We start from the raw sequence: 15,236 nt of genomic DNA on the forward strand, positions 1-15,236 counted from the left end.
TGGAGTGCAGTGGCAGGATCTTGGTGCAGATCGACTCAGAGGCAATCTCCGCCTCCCAGGTTCAGGCGATTCTCCTGCCTCAGCCTCCTGAGTAGCTGGGGTTACAGGCACAACCTGCCACCACACCTGGCTAATTTTGTATTTTTAGTAGAGACAGGGTTTTACCATGTTGGCCAGGCTGGTCTCAAACTCCTGACCTCAGGTAATCCACTGCCTCAGCCTCCCAAACTGTTGGGATTACAAGGTGGGCCACCACGCCAGGCCCAAAGCATAGGTAATTTCTTAGTCAACTTTTATTTATCATTTTTCTTTACAAGAGACAGAGTTTATCCTATCACCTATGCTGGAGTGCAGCAGTGCCATCACTGCAACCCTGAACTTGAACTCAAGTGATCCTCCCACCTTACCCTCCTGGATAGCTAGGACTACGGGCACATGCAACCCATCCAGCTAATTGAACTTTATTTTTTGCAAGCAAGTGTATTGAATGTTACGGAAATGAAAGAGAAGTATTTGCTCCAAGACACTCATCCAACATCATGAATTATAGTTAATCTTTCAGATTACCAAAGGGTTGCCTTCAAAAGTTAGAATGTTAATTTCAAACTTATTAAGTGTGGAGAATTGGTTAACATCCCTCCATTCATTGGCTCTATTCTTCTACCACTGAAATATCCAAACTTGAGACATGTAAACCTATTTCCTTCCGTCTTTCTCTCCTTCCTTCCCTTCCTTCCTTCTTATACCCTCTTGCCTTTAATAAAAGACAGGGTTACCTTACATTGTCCAGGCTGGAGTGCAGTGGCAATTCCATTATTGATCAGCATGGAACCTGCTCTGTTGTCAACCTGGACCAGTTCATCCCTCCTCAGGCAACCTGTTAGTCCCCCACTCCTAGAACACCCTATTGATGCTGAATTTAGTGGAGACACTAAATCCACATGTAGCACATAGTACACTACCCTCCATAACTCCTGGGCTCAAGAGATCCTCCCACCTCAGCCTTTGAAGTAGCTGAGACCATAAGCACAAGCCACCACACCAAACTCCTTTTAATTTCTCTACTTTCATTCTTTCTGTGTTCAAGTTTGTCATAAAGTACTATCAAAATTATTTTTTCTTTCTGATCAGAAAGCAAATCAATCAGCACATCTAGGTTATTCTTGGTTTTTTCCATCCCTCTTCAATAAGTATTTCTTCAAGAGAAATTCCGTGTCTCCAAAATGCCGGAAGACTCTAGTTCTACAGTTGGGAGATGTTTTATCTTTCTACATTGCATATCCTAGTTGTGGTGGGGGCTACAAAATCCATACCTATTAAAACTCATAGAGCTGTATATCAAAAATCAAATTTTTTAATATAAACTTTAAAAATTCACCTGTCTAAAGTATCCTTTGTTTTCAATGTCCTCTTTCTGTTTTTAAAACAAAACTCCTGTTCCATTTTCCTAACCTCCAGAAATAATTGTGTACCTTCCCTATTGTGGTTCAATTAAGAGCTATTAAATTTATATAGCTTTAATTATAAACCTAACATTAAAAAGCTACTTAAAATATAGATCAAACTACTAGCCACATGATCAAAAACTTAAATTTTAATTTAAATCCAAAAATTACAAATTTTGGGGGGGAAGATTAAATTGTATTATTGTTTTACCACTCCTCTTTGAAATTTGATAAACTGTATATGATATTTAATATACTGTTTCTCAGTTAACAAAAATATTTAATAAGCCACAATACACATCTTTAAAGTACACCGAATAAACTGGAATTCTGTACTTGCCCAACCTCCTAACCCATCTTAGCAAAAAGTTCAAAGCTTTTTGTTCCTTAGTGACCATTTCTCCAATTGCCCAACTGTTTTTGATGTTGTTCTAAACGTATCCTTAGTATGTCTCCTTAAAGAGTTTTTTTAGAGCATCCACTGGTCTCCATAGGGCCTTTATGTAACTAAAAAAAATACATCCTTTTGGGAAAATACAGACACTCTTGGCAAGGGACTGATGCCTTGGAGAGGGGAGAAGTGGAGGCAGTTTCCTCTGGAGGCCTAAGCTAGGGCATAGAACTCTGCAAGCTGAACACAGGCTGACTTGTTGCCTCCTTCCGTCCAGCATCTTTGGGCAGTATACAAGCCGTACAACCATATACAGCAGCACTGTACTTTCAGATTGTTCACTGGGAAACAGGGAAAAAGAAAAATGAATTATTAACTTATCTAGATAACCATTCTCTAACCACATCTCTTATCCTTCAGAGTCAAGATTATCTCATCCATCTCTTATCCTTCAGACTCAAGATTTATTTAGAAGAGATCTTCCAACCTTATAGGGAACCTATCCTCCCTTTATCTTTAATTTTCCCTTTTCATGGTTCTCTTTTCTACTTTAAATATGGTCAAGACTCATGTCTCGATATCGTGTAATATCAAAGAATATTAAATTCAGAAGATATACAGAAATAGATTTAATGTAATCTTTGCATAATCCTGAGATAGGGGAAATGGATATTATCCTTATATCACATATCTATATATTTAAAACTTAAAGAAGCCAGGTTAACTTGCCCCAAAATTAACAGCTGGCACAAAGTGAAATAAAGGACTAAACCTAGGTTTTAAAACTCTTAGCCCAGAGTCCATTTGAGTATTCAATATACCTAAAAATCAACAGATCTCCCTACTTTTTCCCTCCTCCTCCTTTAATCTTTCACCTTCATAACTTGACTTAGACTATTGTAAGGTCACCAAGGATCACTCAGCCAAATCCAGAGAATACTTATTGCATATTTTTCTGAACTCTGCTCCATTTAGCTGTAATAATCCTGTTTTTAGAGTATTCTCTTCTGCCCCAATTTCTATTGTGACTTCCTTCTTCATTTATTTTTTCTTGTTTTTCCCTTGCCATAGACTGTCCTAGACATCCTGTTAAATTTCTCTATCTAAATAAGCCTATTTCCTTGCAGTTCATCATGAAAATGGTTGTCCCAATTATGCAGTTAAGACTTTATTCATTTCTCATAGCAGTAATGACCCACAGGGTGGAATACAAAGACTGACAGTATATTGGATGATCTTAAGTGATCCATAGAAACATGTAAAATCAGGCTAGGCATGGTGGCTCATGCCTGTAATCCCAGAGCTTTGGGAGGCCAAGGCAAGTGGATCATCTGAGGTCAGGAGTTCGAGATCAGCCCGGCAAACATGGGGAAACCCTATCTCTACTAAAAATACAAAAAAATTATAGCCGGGCGTGGTAGTGGGCGCCTGTAATCCCAGCTACTCGGGAGGCTGAGGCAGGAGAATTGCTTGAATCCAGGAGGTGTAGGTTGCGGTGAGCTGAGACGGCACTACTGCACTCCAGCCTAGGCGACAAGAGCAAAACTTCACCTCAAAAGAAATATATATATATATATATATATGTATGTGTAAAATCATGTTTATTTTAAAACATGTTGGGGGGAAGTTATCACCAAATAATCATAAAAATTTTATTTTAAATTCATTTAATTAAAAGACAACAAGTTGAATGAAAGAAAAATACTAAGTTACAGATAGATGATTTGAGACAAAGCAGAAATTGTGAATGATTTAAGTTTGGAAAATACTGGCCACTAGGAAACTCATGTAGTTGAGTTAGGCACTCAGGCTCTGGATCAGTCACTCAAACGCCATTTCCACCACTTAGAAGCTAAGTAATTTTGAAGAAATTACTTAAATCTCTTTTAGGCTTTCTATAATATGGATTTAAATGGATAATTCACAAAATCATCTTAGTTTAGTACCTAGTATAGTAAGTGCTCAAGAAATATTAATAATCACAATTATTCTTGATCTTTTTTAGCCATCACAGCTTGACTTATAATCAACTAGGCACTCAATCTGTACTATCAGAAATTTTCTGCACCAAATTTCCCTTACCTTCTCATACACCTTTTTACCTTCTGGTGTGAATCCAAAGATTGCAAGATAACTTTTAACATTAATCCTTAAGGCTGTGAACACCTTGGGAGTGGACCAAATGCCATATTGCTCTGATTCACTGGGCCTTACAAAATTAAAATAATCTTTAATCTTTGTTAAATAAAACTTAAAACGTAAAAAATCAGAGGTAAATTAATCTCACAATGGATGTTACTTAACACAAACTCTTTCAAGGTTATCTGTGATACTACTGTTAGGGGTAAATAAAGGAAAAAATGCCTGACACTGTTTTCTTTCGCTCCAGTAAGATATTTATCAGTTAATCTTGCAGGTCTATTCTTTTGTTTCCGCCTCTCATTCATTCAGTAATATATAAACTCTAGGTATACGACAACCACAATACAAGGTGATGAGGACATTGAAACAGTCTAGTAGAGGAAAACAAACTAATGTCAGAACACAGAAAATAGAAAAATTGCTAGATAGTATATAGTATGTATTGCTATGTAGTATGCTACATGTATAATATCCAGTAGTTTTTTTATACTAGACATGCTCCACAAATGATTATATCCTATCTTACTTTAATGTTGAGCACCTAAAACAGCACCACACAGGGGTGAGTATATCACACTGACTATAATTCACATAACAATTTCATTGCAAACTTGTGTTCAGATTCTTAGATATCAGCCAATCATGTCAGCCAACCAGACAAAAGTTTCCTGTTGAAACTAAGTACAGCCCTTGTTTGACTGGATTTGCCAGCACATACGTGCAGTCACAGGCCCCATAACATGCTTTCTGATAATCTTGAGGAAAATAAGGACTAGAAATGTAACAGGCAATGTGGGAGCAATAGTAGGCACTTCTAGTCCCAGCTACTTGGGAGGCTGAGGCAGGAGAATCTTTTGAGCCCAGGAGTTGGAGGCCAACCAGGCCAACAGGTTTGTCTCTTAAATAGAAAACTTACTATTTATCCTCTCTATAGAACACTTTTATCCACAAGGTGTTCTGACTGATGCATCCATGGGATCAGTGAGGAATTTAAAACGTTATGACTTAGAAAACTAACATAGTAACTCTCAGACTTGTAAGCAACAATTAACAGAGACTGAGATAATCTTCATTATGTTGTCCTATTCATACATAAGGTGACAAAATCATGCTTTACTGAAAGCATGTCATAATTCAGACACAACTTTTGTATCTCCTTCACTGTATAAGAATGCAATTCTGCACTAACTTATGTAACATTTCAAAGATCAATCCTTGTTTTCCACAAATATGACATAAATAGCATCCAAAACACAAGTTACCTAACTGGCTTAACAAAATGAAGCAGTGTTTAGGGGTGGCACTTGGAGGGAGACAGTGATATAATCTTCAAAGACATTTTATCAGTAAAGAGGGTGGGGTGGGGATAAGAAGAAGGCAGGGGGCTGGAATGAGGCAGATCTTCTGCATTTTCAGCTATGAACAAGATACTCATCTCGATATTTACTGTACAGCATAAAGAAATATTAAGAGGCAAAATCCTGCATATAAATAGATATATGGGGGATAAGGGGAGGTGAATATTTCTTACGTACCTAAAGAAATATATACATCATTCTGAGAATATACAGATTATTAATTGCTTGGAAGAGAGTATTTTCTTCTACCAATATTCTACCATTCTCCCCTCATTATCAGTTTACCTTTTACTATGTAATAAGCACAGCAATAAGCCCTTTACATACATTATCCATTATCTTTTTTTACTCCTATAAGCCTTTGAAGGAAACCCTATTACCATCACCATTTTACAGATGAGGGAATATTCTACCAACAATATAGGTGAGCTGTCCAAATTTAAAAATTATATCTATGACATGGCAGAGTTAGCTTTAAGTTATCTCTAAAAAATTAGCTTCTACCCCACCTCCAAAGTGGATATAATCCTTTTTAACAACTTGCAACACTTTAACCTTAGCATGTAACAATGTTCATGTACTAGTCAAGCTAAAGAAAAACTACCAGTTAATAATGCTTTATCTTAGTTACTACAGTTTATAATTTACAAGACAAGTTGAAGGTTTAGAGCATCCCCTTTGGGTTCAGAATTGAACCTACACAATACCACCAATAACTGCTATCTAACCTTGGTCAGACTACGCTCTCAGACTTCATTTCCTCATCTGTTAAATGGGGATGATCATAATAGCAGTCCCCTCAAAGGTATGTTGTAAGGATTAAAAAAAAAAATCATTTATGAAAAGGGCTTATTACTGTGCTCGGTGTATAGCAAAAAGTCAACTAATGGAGAATAGCCACACATAAGCTGAGCAAACAAAAACACTTAAAAAGCCTATATTCTGAAAATTCATTTAAAGACAAGGAGAGAATTACTATTTGACCACATGCTATTATGTGAGAATAGCTACACATAAGCTAAGCTGAGCAAACAAAAACACTTAAAAAGCCTATATTCTGAAAATTCATTTACAGAAAAGGAGAGAATTACTATTTGACTACATGCTAGAGACAAAATTCAAATTCAATCTATTCCTAATTTTTTAGGGGACCAATGCATTTGGGGTGAGCCAGAAAAGATGCTGCAGTGCATCTGTGACACACACCTAAAAATGGCTCCAGTCAAAACCGAATCTTAATTACCAACATGGGGGGTGAAATCTTTTGAAAAACCCTGGAGTTAGGCTTGGTAGGTGCTCAATATCACCCTATCATTTTTATTTGCAGAAGTAAGCTATTAAGCACTCAACAATCAAAAATCCTCCGATTCTTCTGGTGCATTCCAAATGAAAATCTTACAGCAGAGCCGCCTACTGTACAATTCTAAGTACTCTAACGAGGTATGAATCTATGAACCCAGGCTGAAGACCAGCCAATTCGGAAATCCGGTTAGCCTTATAGGCCAGCAAACATCAGGCATGTCAGGTCATGAAAAAGATCTCAAATAATGTCAAAACACCTCTACATCCTTTTACGTTAAAGGTACTCCTCTCATGCAAAGGAAGGAAGGCTCTATCAACGTCTCTACTGGCCCCATACCCTTTTCTTCAGTCCTAAAACGGGGACTTCACCCTACCACCACCAGTATCATCGCTACCTCAAAGACAGGGAGCTGCCGAGATTCACCACGCAAGTTAGAGCATGGAACGGCCTAGAGTATGAAAAGACTACTCAAATCCTCCTCTGGAGTTGGGCAGCACTTCCCTAGCGGAAGTAGGGTTGGTCATGATTCCCAGAAGAGCCTCTCACCTAATCAGGTCTTTTAATCCAGACCCTCCCATACATTGCTCATTGGAAGTCCCACCCTCACTACACAAGAAGAGGTAGACAGTGAAGGCCCCGGCTGAGTCCTTCAGTTGCTTGAGGGAAAGCATACCGCACACTTTAAAAAAAAAAAAAAGACTGCACGTCCGCCAGTCCAGCAAGACGGAAACCCCCTTCGCTTGCCCGAAAATACGCGTAATCCCCTCTCAGGGCCAGGACTGGAGTCTGGGTGGTAGCAAGACAGACCGGTCCAGGACTCCTGCTGCAGACCACATGGGGCGGGTCTGACTCCGGTTTCCCGCTCCCCAAGCTGGAGGCCGACTTCCCCAGACACAGAGATGATGGTAACCAAAAACAAGGGAGATGCCAGGACTCGAGGCCCTCTCCACGCGGCCCCCTAGCCTACGGGCGCCAGGGTCTGGGTGCGCTCCCACGCCAAGGGCCGCACGGTGGCCCTTCCCGATAGGGGCCTCTTTGATCGCGGCCCCCACAATCTCGCTTTCCTTACCGGTCAGGGTGAGTGTCAAGTTTGCGCACTTCGAGGGTCTCCACCGAGCTCAGATCGAAAGAAGGAGGGGGGAAAGCTGGGGTTAAAGGGGTGGCCGGAAGGGCCACCGGACTGGAAAAGCCGAAGCTGCGGAGAGACAAACGGCCAAAACACTTTCGCAGCTTCCCGAAAAGAAGCGAGCGAGCGAGAAAAAGAAGCAAGATGGCGGCTAGCCAGCCCCTACGTACTACGTCATGACGCTAAGTACGTAGGGCAAATCTCCGCAGGACCGCACTCCTGCGCAGAGATGGCCGGATCACGTGAGGCCTCCGTGGCGGCCCAACCCCGGCAGAGGGTGCTGGCGCTTCCTGCTGGACGGAGGGAGTTCCTGCAATCAGAATTATCCTTGCAGGGCAAGCTTTGATCTGAGACGTTTACAAGAACTCTTAAATTGATTACGTTTACAAGTTGATAAAATGAGCATTCTTGTGTCTGGTGGGTGGCTGTGTCAATGGTTCAACCTGCAGTTTGCCAGTATGTTCTCAGTGAAATAGGGGGCAAGCTGAGAAGTCTTGGTGTATTGAAAAGCTATCTCAGAGAGTGAAAGTAAAACTAGTGTGAGGAACAGAGTAGCATGGGCATGCTCGCTGAGAGCTCTTTTTAAGTTTCTGATTACGGATGTGAAATAAGTCATTCAGAGGCCGGGCGCGGTGGCTCAAGCCTGTAATCCCAGCACTGTGGCAGGCTGAGGCGGGTGGATCACGAGGTCAAGAAATCGAGACCATCCTGGTCAACATGGTGAAACCCCGTCTCTACTAAAAATACAAAAAATTAGCTGGGCATGGTGGTGCGTGCCTGTAGTCCCAGCGACTCAGGAGGCTGGGACAGGAGAATTGCCTGAACCCGGGAGACGGAGGTTGCGGTGAGCCGAGATCGCGCCATTGCACTCCAGCCTGGGTAACAAGAGCGAAACTCCGTCTCAAAAAAAAAAAAAGAAAGAAAGAAATAAGTCATTCAGTTTATTTGTATGATTTCTCCAGCACAGTGTTCAGCTCTTTGGTACTGCCACAGAGAAGTTGGTTAGTAAGATTTGCTCATGCTGGATTTTACCAGGCAAGTGTAATGTAGGCAGATTTCCAGATGAGTGTATCTGGAAATGAGAGACTATAATGATGATAATATTGCGTCTGAGCCGGGCGCGGTGGCTCAAGCCTGTAATCCCAACACTTTGGGAGGCCGAGATGGGCGGATCACCTAAGGTTGGGAATTTGAGACCAGCCTGACCAACATGTAGAAACCCCGTCTCTACTAAAAATACAAAATTAGCCAAGCGTGGTGGCGCATGCCAATAATCCCAGCTACTCGGGAGGCTGAGGCAGGAAAATCACGTGAACCCAAGAGGTGGAGGTTGTGGTGAGCCGAGATCACGCCATTGCACTCCAGCCTGGGCAATAAGAGTGAAACTCTGTCTCATAAATAAATAAATAAACATAAGCAGAATATGTAAAATAAATATATATTTATTTATATATATTATAATTATATATATATATATATATATATATAGTGTCTGGGCATATGGTGGATGTTTAGTAAATGGTATCTTTTGTCCACTTTGTGAACTACCCATAACATTTAAAATTCAAGGATTTCTTACCACTTCTGGTCTGAACGATCTTCCCCACCAGTAGCTGATGTATATGCATGGAATTGTCACTGTAGCAATATTAAAATAAATAAAATAATGAAGAGAGGTAAATTATGAACATCTCCCTTCCCGTTGTTGTTAATTTGAAGTAGAAAAGTTTGGCCTTGCTTGGTGGCTCATGCCTATAATACTAATACTTGGGCAGGTCAAGGCAAAAGGATTGCTTGAGACCAGGAGTTCAAGACCAACCTGGGCGATGGGGAGATCCTACCTCTGCAAAAAAAATTAAAAAGAAAAAAAAACTAGCTAGGCATAATGGCACATGCTTGTAGTCCTAGCTACTCAGAAGGCTAAGGCAAAAGGCTCACTTGAACCCAGGAGGTCAAGGCTGCAAGTGAGACTCTTTCTCAAAAATAGAAAAAAGAAAAAAAGTTTGTCTTGTTGATACAGGGTCATTGCTAGGGGAAAGCCCACTGATCATCCACAAGAGCACAAGAAAACATTACTTAAGCAAATTTCTACAACCTTCTGGGATCTGGTCTATAGTATCCTGGTCACAGAAACATCTTTCTTTGTGTTTTGGAAACAGGGTCTCACTCTGCTGCCCAGGCTGGAGTACAGTAGCAAGTATGATGACGGCTCACTGCAACCTCAACTTCCCAGGCTCATCCTGTCTTAGTCTCCTAAGTAGCTGAGACTACGAGTGCTTGCCACCACACCTGGCTTTCCCCCCCCCACCCCACCCCCAGGAGAGACGAGGTCTTGCTGTGTTGACTGGGCTGGTTTCAGACTCCTGAGCTCAAGCAAGCCTCCCACATCGGTCTTCCAAAGTGCTGGGATTGCAGGCATGAGCCACCACGCCCAGCCAAAACATCTGTCTTGAGCAATGGAGAATAGCTTTAGCAGTCAGATGAACTTACATCAACCAAGGTTACAAGACTGACATGTATAAGCCGACTATTAAGTTATTAATTTCCAAGAGCAGTAATTTATACATCTGAACACTCACAACTGCAAAGTCAATACTTTTTTCTTTCTTTCTTTCTTTCTTTACTTTTTGTCAGAAAGAGAAAGTCTCCAGTGTGCCAGCATGGATGCAAGGTGCTGTCTTTACCTGAGTACATTTTCTCTTTTCTTTCTTTCTTTTTCTTTCTTTTCTTTCTTTCTTTCTCCTTTCTTTCTTTCTTTTCTTTCCTTCCTTCTTTCTTTTTCCTTCCTTCCTTCCTTCCTTCCTTCCTTCCTTCCTCCCTCCCTCCCTCTGTCTTTTTCTTTCTCTCTCTTTTTCTTCCTCTCTCTCTCTCTTTCTTTCTTTTCTTTTCTTTTTTGATGGAGTCTCATTGCCCAGGTAGCACAATCTTGGCTCACTGCAAACTTCACCCCCTGGGTTCAAGTGATTCTCCTGCCTCAGCCTCCTGAGCAGCTGGGATTAACACACAGGCGCCAAGATGTCAGCTAATTTTTGTATTTTTAGTAGTGATGGGGTTTCGCCATGTTGGCAAGGCTGGTCTCTAAATTTCTGACCACACATGATTTGTCTGCCTCAGCCTCCCAAAGTGCTAGGATTACAGGTGTGAACCACCATGCTCAGCCCCCTGAGTGCATTTTCTGTGTTGCCAAACCTACTCAGGAAACCAAGGCATTATCAGAAGGTTGCCTGATGAGCACAGATTCTGAACAAGTGGAGTTATACGTATAGACTTTTCTTGATTCATCTATCTTCAGAACAGGATGATTTTGTCCCAAAGATAGAAGTTCTCAATTTCCAGTGGTTGCAGTTTTCAGCATTGATCTCCAATATTAGTGGGCCATCCAGCTGAGCTGTTGATTTGTGCTCCTTCTCTCCTTAGCAGCACTTGGATGACCGCTGGCCCTAAAGTGCCCCTGTACATTAGTTTCTCTGTTTCTATGGCTACCCAAACATCTTAGCAATATTCTTTCAATAAAAAGCAAGTTACAGTTAAATCAGACCAGTTTGTGTTTTAAAGGTGACTTTGCTTATTTCTACTCCTAGCTATGTATGTGATCTTAAAGTTTAACTCTTAGAAAGCAGTCTTACTGCCTTTGTTTCCAATTTATTGGGGAAAATGTGGCTGAAGTGTCCTTGTACTGGTATAATTATCAAAGCCAACTAATACTCTTTTAGAGTTTACTTTGTCTTGGGTTATTTGCATGTCTCCTGACACTCCACCATTGTAGACAAATTTGTTATAACAAAAATGTCTTCCTGACAGATTGAATGAAAACTTTTTATTTAATTTGTAACACTTCTTTTTAAACAATAATTTTAGGGTAACAATATGAAATTTCTAATTGGTAGTGTGGAATCAGGCAAACTGGTTTCTTACTGAAAACAAATTCATTCTCCAAACAGTGTCACTTCTTTTCTTTGTGATTATTCAGCCTTATTTGCCAATGTTTTTACTGAGTTTCTACCCTTCTCATTGTAATTGATTCCACGGTCCTATAGGCCCTGAAATTTTATGGTAAAGTAGTTAAAAACAAAATGATCAACGAAAAAATCACACTTTATTAGTAGTAATGTTCCTTTTTCTCTCTCTCCTTTGTTTAAATTTTTTTAAATTTTCATATCAGATGGGTAATGGACCACATCATAACAAGGATTGAGGGTGGCATTTCTCATACATGCACGTGAACACTGAATTATCACACTTATAAACTGCAAAAGGATCAGCAGTTGTGTTTCTTAAGTGTTTAGGTGTATTTGACAATTTCGTTTTCTTTTTAACAATGATCCGGCAAGTCATATTTAGTAAAAACTGTGAAACATGATAAGCCTGTTGTAAGGAAAACCATAATACCCAAATACTGTGTGAAAATGTAATCTCAGTTTATAAACATCAACAGATGTTGTACATTTGCTAATCAAGATAAGAAATATATTGATAGTGTTTCAAAAAATCACCTCTGGGGTGTCCATAAAAAACAAAAAAGAAAAAAAGATGTTTGGCTAACTTGTGAGAGGCTGTATACTGATGTTTATATTATATGTTATTATAAAATTTTACATTATATATAAAGTAGAATAAATATTTTAATTACCAGTCTGTTCATTGGCTTAGCAAACCATTTTTTTTTTTTTTTTTTTTCTGACAGAGTTCTTGCCCTGCAGCCAGGCTGGAGTGCAGTGGTGTGATCTTGGCTCACTGCAACCTCTGCTCCCAGGTTCAACGGATTCACCTGCCTCAGGCCCCCTAGTAGCTGAGACTACAGGTGCACAACTCCAACACTCGGCTAATTATTTTATTTTTAGTAGAGATGGGGTTTCACCATGTTGGCCAGGATGGTCTCGATCTCTTGACCTTGTGATCCGCCCACCTCGGGCCTCTCAGAGTGCTGGAATTACAGGCATGAGCCGCCGCATCTGGCCCGCAAATCCTCTTTATAATTGAATAAAGCAGACAGTTTGGCTACAAGTTGTATTTATTTGTTATGTCATAAATTAATGAAGTCTAGATAACCTGGCATTTACTGTCCACCGAAAATCTTCCCAGAGTTTTCTTAGCTAACAGGAGAAACTAAATTCTTACTGCTGTGGATTCCAAGTCAAGAGGATGCTGTGTTGTTAATAAGCACAGAATATCTGGAATATTTAGTTCCTCATGGAGCTGCAGGCAGAAGGGAGGGAAAGAGGGGAAAGATGGAGAAAACAAAGTTTTCTGGCTCCCATTTTTGCCTTAGGTAGCGATAAAAGGCACTGATCGGAAGGGGACTATCGCGAAGGGAAGCGGGTGGTAACAAAGGCAGAACGTAAAAAGCTTACGAAAGGAAAATAGCCAGGGGGTAATTGGAGATACAGAAAATTGTGATTTTTTAAATTTTTTAGGCCAAAAATCAGATTTTTGAGATATTACTAACGAATATGAATACAGTGCTCAATAATTATTTCTAAAATTATAACTGACTGAGGCTTGTAGAATTTCTTAAAATATATGAGACTTTTTATGTATCTGCTGCCTAACCAATTAGGTATATGTATAAATAAAACTATCTGATTTCAAATCTTTTATTGCTTCATAGCAATTATGAGAAGTAAGATTGATAGTACATTTTTTGGTTAGCACTGGGACTAGGTATTTTGAATAATTTTCAGGCTTCCAGTGGAAGAGAGAATTTCATTTGTTACAATATCACCAACAGCTTGTACCTAGTTTGGTTTTTGTTTGTTTGTTTCTTTCTTTCTTTCTTAGGATTCTGGTGGAAGAGAAAACTTCATTTGTTGCAATGTCACCAATAGCTTGTATCTAGTTTGCTTTTTGTTTGTTTGTTTCTTTCTTTTTTAGGCTTCTGGTGGAAGAGAGAAATTCATTTGTTACAATGTCTCCAGTAGCTTGTACCTAGTTTGGTTTTTTGTTTGTTTGTTTGTTTGTTCCTTTTTCTCTTCTGTATTCTTATTTCTTCTGGGGTTAATTAAATGATTGCTTCAGAAATATTTCTATGAGTTGCTGAGAGTCTCAGTGAGATAGTTGCCTCAAATGGGAATTAGTGCAATACTCTAGAGATTGGATCATTGTTAACTTCATAAGGCACAGTCTTGATAGAAGAGAGAAAGGAGAATAGTGAGTGAAAGAGAATTGAGATTAAGCTTCTCAAAGTATTTAACAGCCTTGGTGAATTGCAGTGAAATGAAACTCTTCATTTTAATACTCCATAAAAAACAAAAACCAATATTCCATATTACCTACATATTAGCCAAGTGTGTGCCTGTAATCTCAGCTACTTAGGAGGCTAAGGCTGGAGGATCTCTTGAGGCCAGATGTTTGAGCCTGCAGCGAGCTATGATCTTGCCACTGCATTCCAGCCTGGACAATAGAGCAGCAAAACTCTGTCTCAAAAAAATAAAAATAAAAATAAAAAAATAATGCTATGATGTATCAGGCTGCAAAAGACATAAAAATGAATAAAACAGTTTAAACTCCTGTTCTCAGGAGACTCTAGTCAAGTGGGATGAGAGTGGGGTGAAACATGGTGAAACCTCAACTCTACTAAAAATACAAAAATTAGCCGGGTATGACGATGGGTGCTTGTAATCCCAGCTACTTGTAAGGCTGAGGCAGGAGAATTGCTTGAACCTGGGAGGTGGTGGTTGCAGTGAGCCAAGATCAGGGTGGAGTGTACTCCACCCTGGGTGACAAAGCGAGACTCTGTCTCAAAAAAAAAAAAAACTTTTATAGAAACATTCAGAATAATGTTTGACCAAATATTGGCACAGTAGCCCAGCCAAGATACAGAAAAATAACCATCACAGGTGATAAATTCTCTGGTAAGAGAGTTAAAAGTGCCTTGTGAGCCCAAAGGAAGGCACCTAACCCAAATTTTCAGGGATGGTGGGGGTCAGGGAATGTAACCATAGTAGATCCGTTGCAACTCAATGTGCAGGGTTGCAGCAGAGAAAAAGATTTAATCATAGCGCCATGGGGCTAGGGTTTTTGTTTGTTTGTTTGTTTGTTTTGAGACAGAGTTTCACTCTGTCACCCAAGCTAAAGCACAGTATCGTGATCTCAGCTCACAGCAACTTCCGCCTCCTGGGTTCAAGTGATTCTCCTGCCTCAGCCTCTCCAGTAGCTGAGATTGCAGACATAGGCCACCACACCCAGCTAATTTTTGTATTTTTAGTACAGACCAGGTTTCACCATGTTGGCCAGGCTGGTCTTGAGCTCCTGACCTCAGGTGATCCATTCACCCCAGCCTCCCCAAGTGCTGGGATTACAGGCATGAGCCACTGTGGCCAGCCAGGGCTAAGGTTTTTATGGGTTTCAGGGTGGGCTGAAGTGTAGAGATTGTTGACTGGTCAAAGAGTGCAAAGTGAAGTCATGGGGCAAGAGATGAAGAAACTGTATTCTCATGCTGACTATGTTGCTCTGGGGAGATCTTTAAACTAGT

At 40.1% G+C, this 15,236-nt stretch overlaps 1 protein-coding gene and 1 non-coding gene across 14 annotated transcripts in view; both read right to left on the reverse strand.

Annotated features, from left to right (window-relative positions):
• The window catches only part of PRRC2C (proline rich coiled-coil 2C), a 106,079-nt gene extending 98,147 nt beyond the window's left edge, over nt 1-7,932 (reverse strand). For 8 of the 13 annotated variants that reach the window (XM_032291385.1, XM_032291387.1, XM_032291384.1 and 5 more), the window contains exon 1: nt 7,709-7,932. The gene's annotated coding sequence lies outside the window, so the exon portion shown is untranslated. The remainder of the gene's footprint in view (nt 1-7,708) is intronic. The other 5 variants (XM_032291391.1, XM_032291395.1, XM_032291390.1 and 2 more) reach the window with 1 other exon arrangement.
• Nucleotides 7,933-11,921: 3,989 nt separating this feature from the next.
• LOC116560321 lies at nt 11,922-12,024 on the reverse strand. Its single transcript, XR_004272911.1, has one exon. It is a non-coding gene; the product is annotated as a small nucleolar RNA U13 (small nucleolar RNA).
• Nucleotides 12,025-15,236: the final 3,212 nt, after the last annotated feature.

Source organism: Sapajus apella, unplaced genomic scaffold, assembly GCF_009761245.1.
Source record: "Sapajus apella isolate SASKATOON/1434 unplaced genomic scaffold, GSC_monkey_1.0 scaffold25, whole genome shotgun sequence".
Classification (NCBI taxonomy): Eukaryota; Metazoa; Chordata; class Mammalia; order Primates; family Cebidae; genus Sapajus; species Sapajus apella.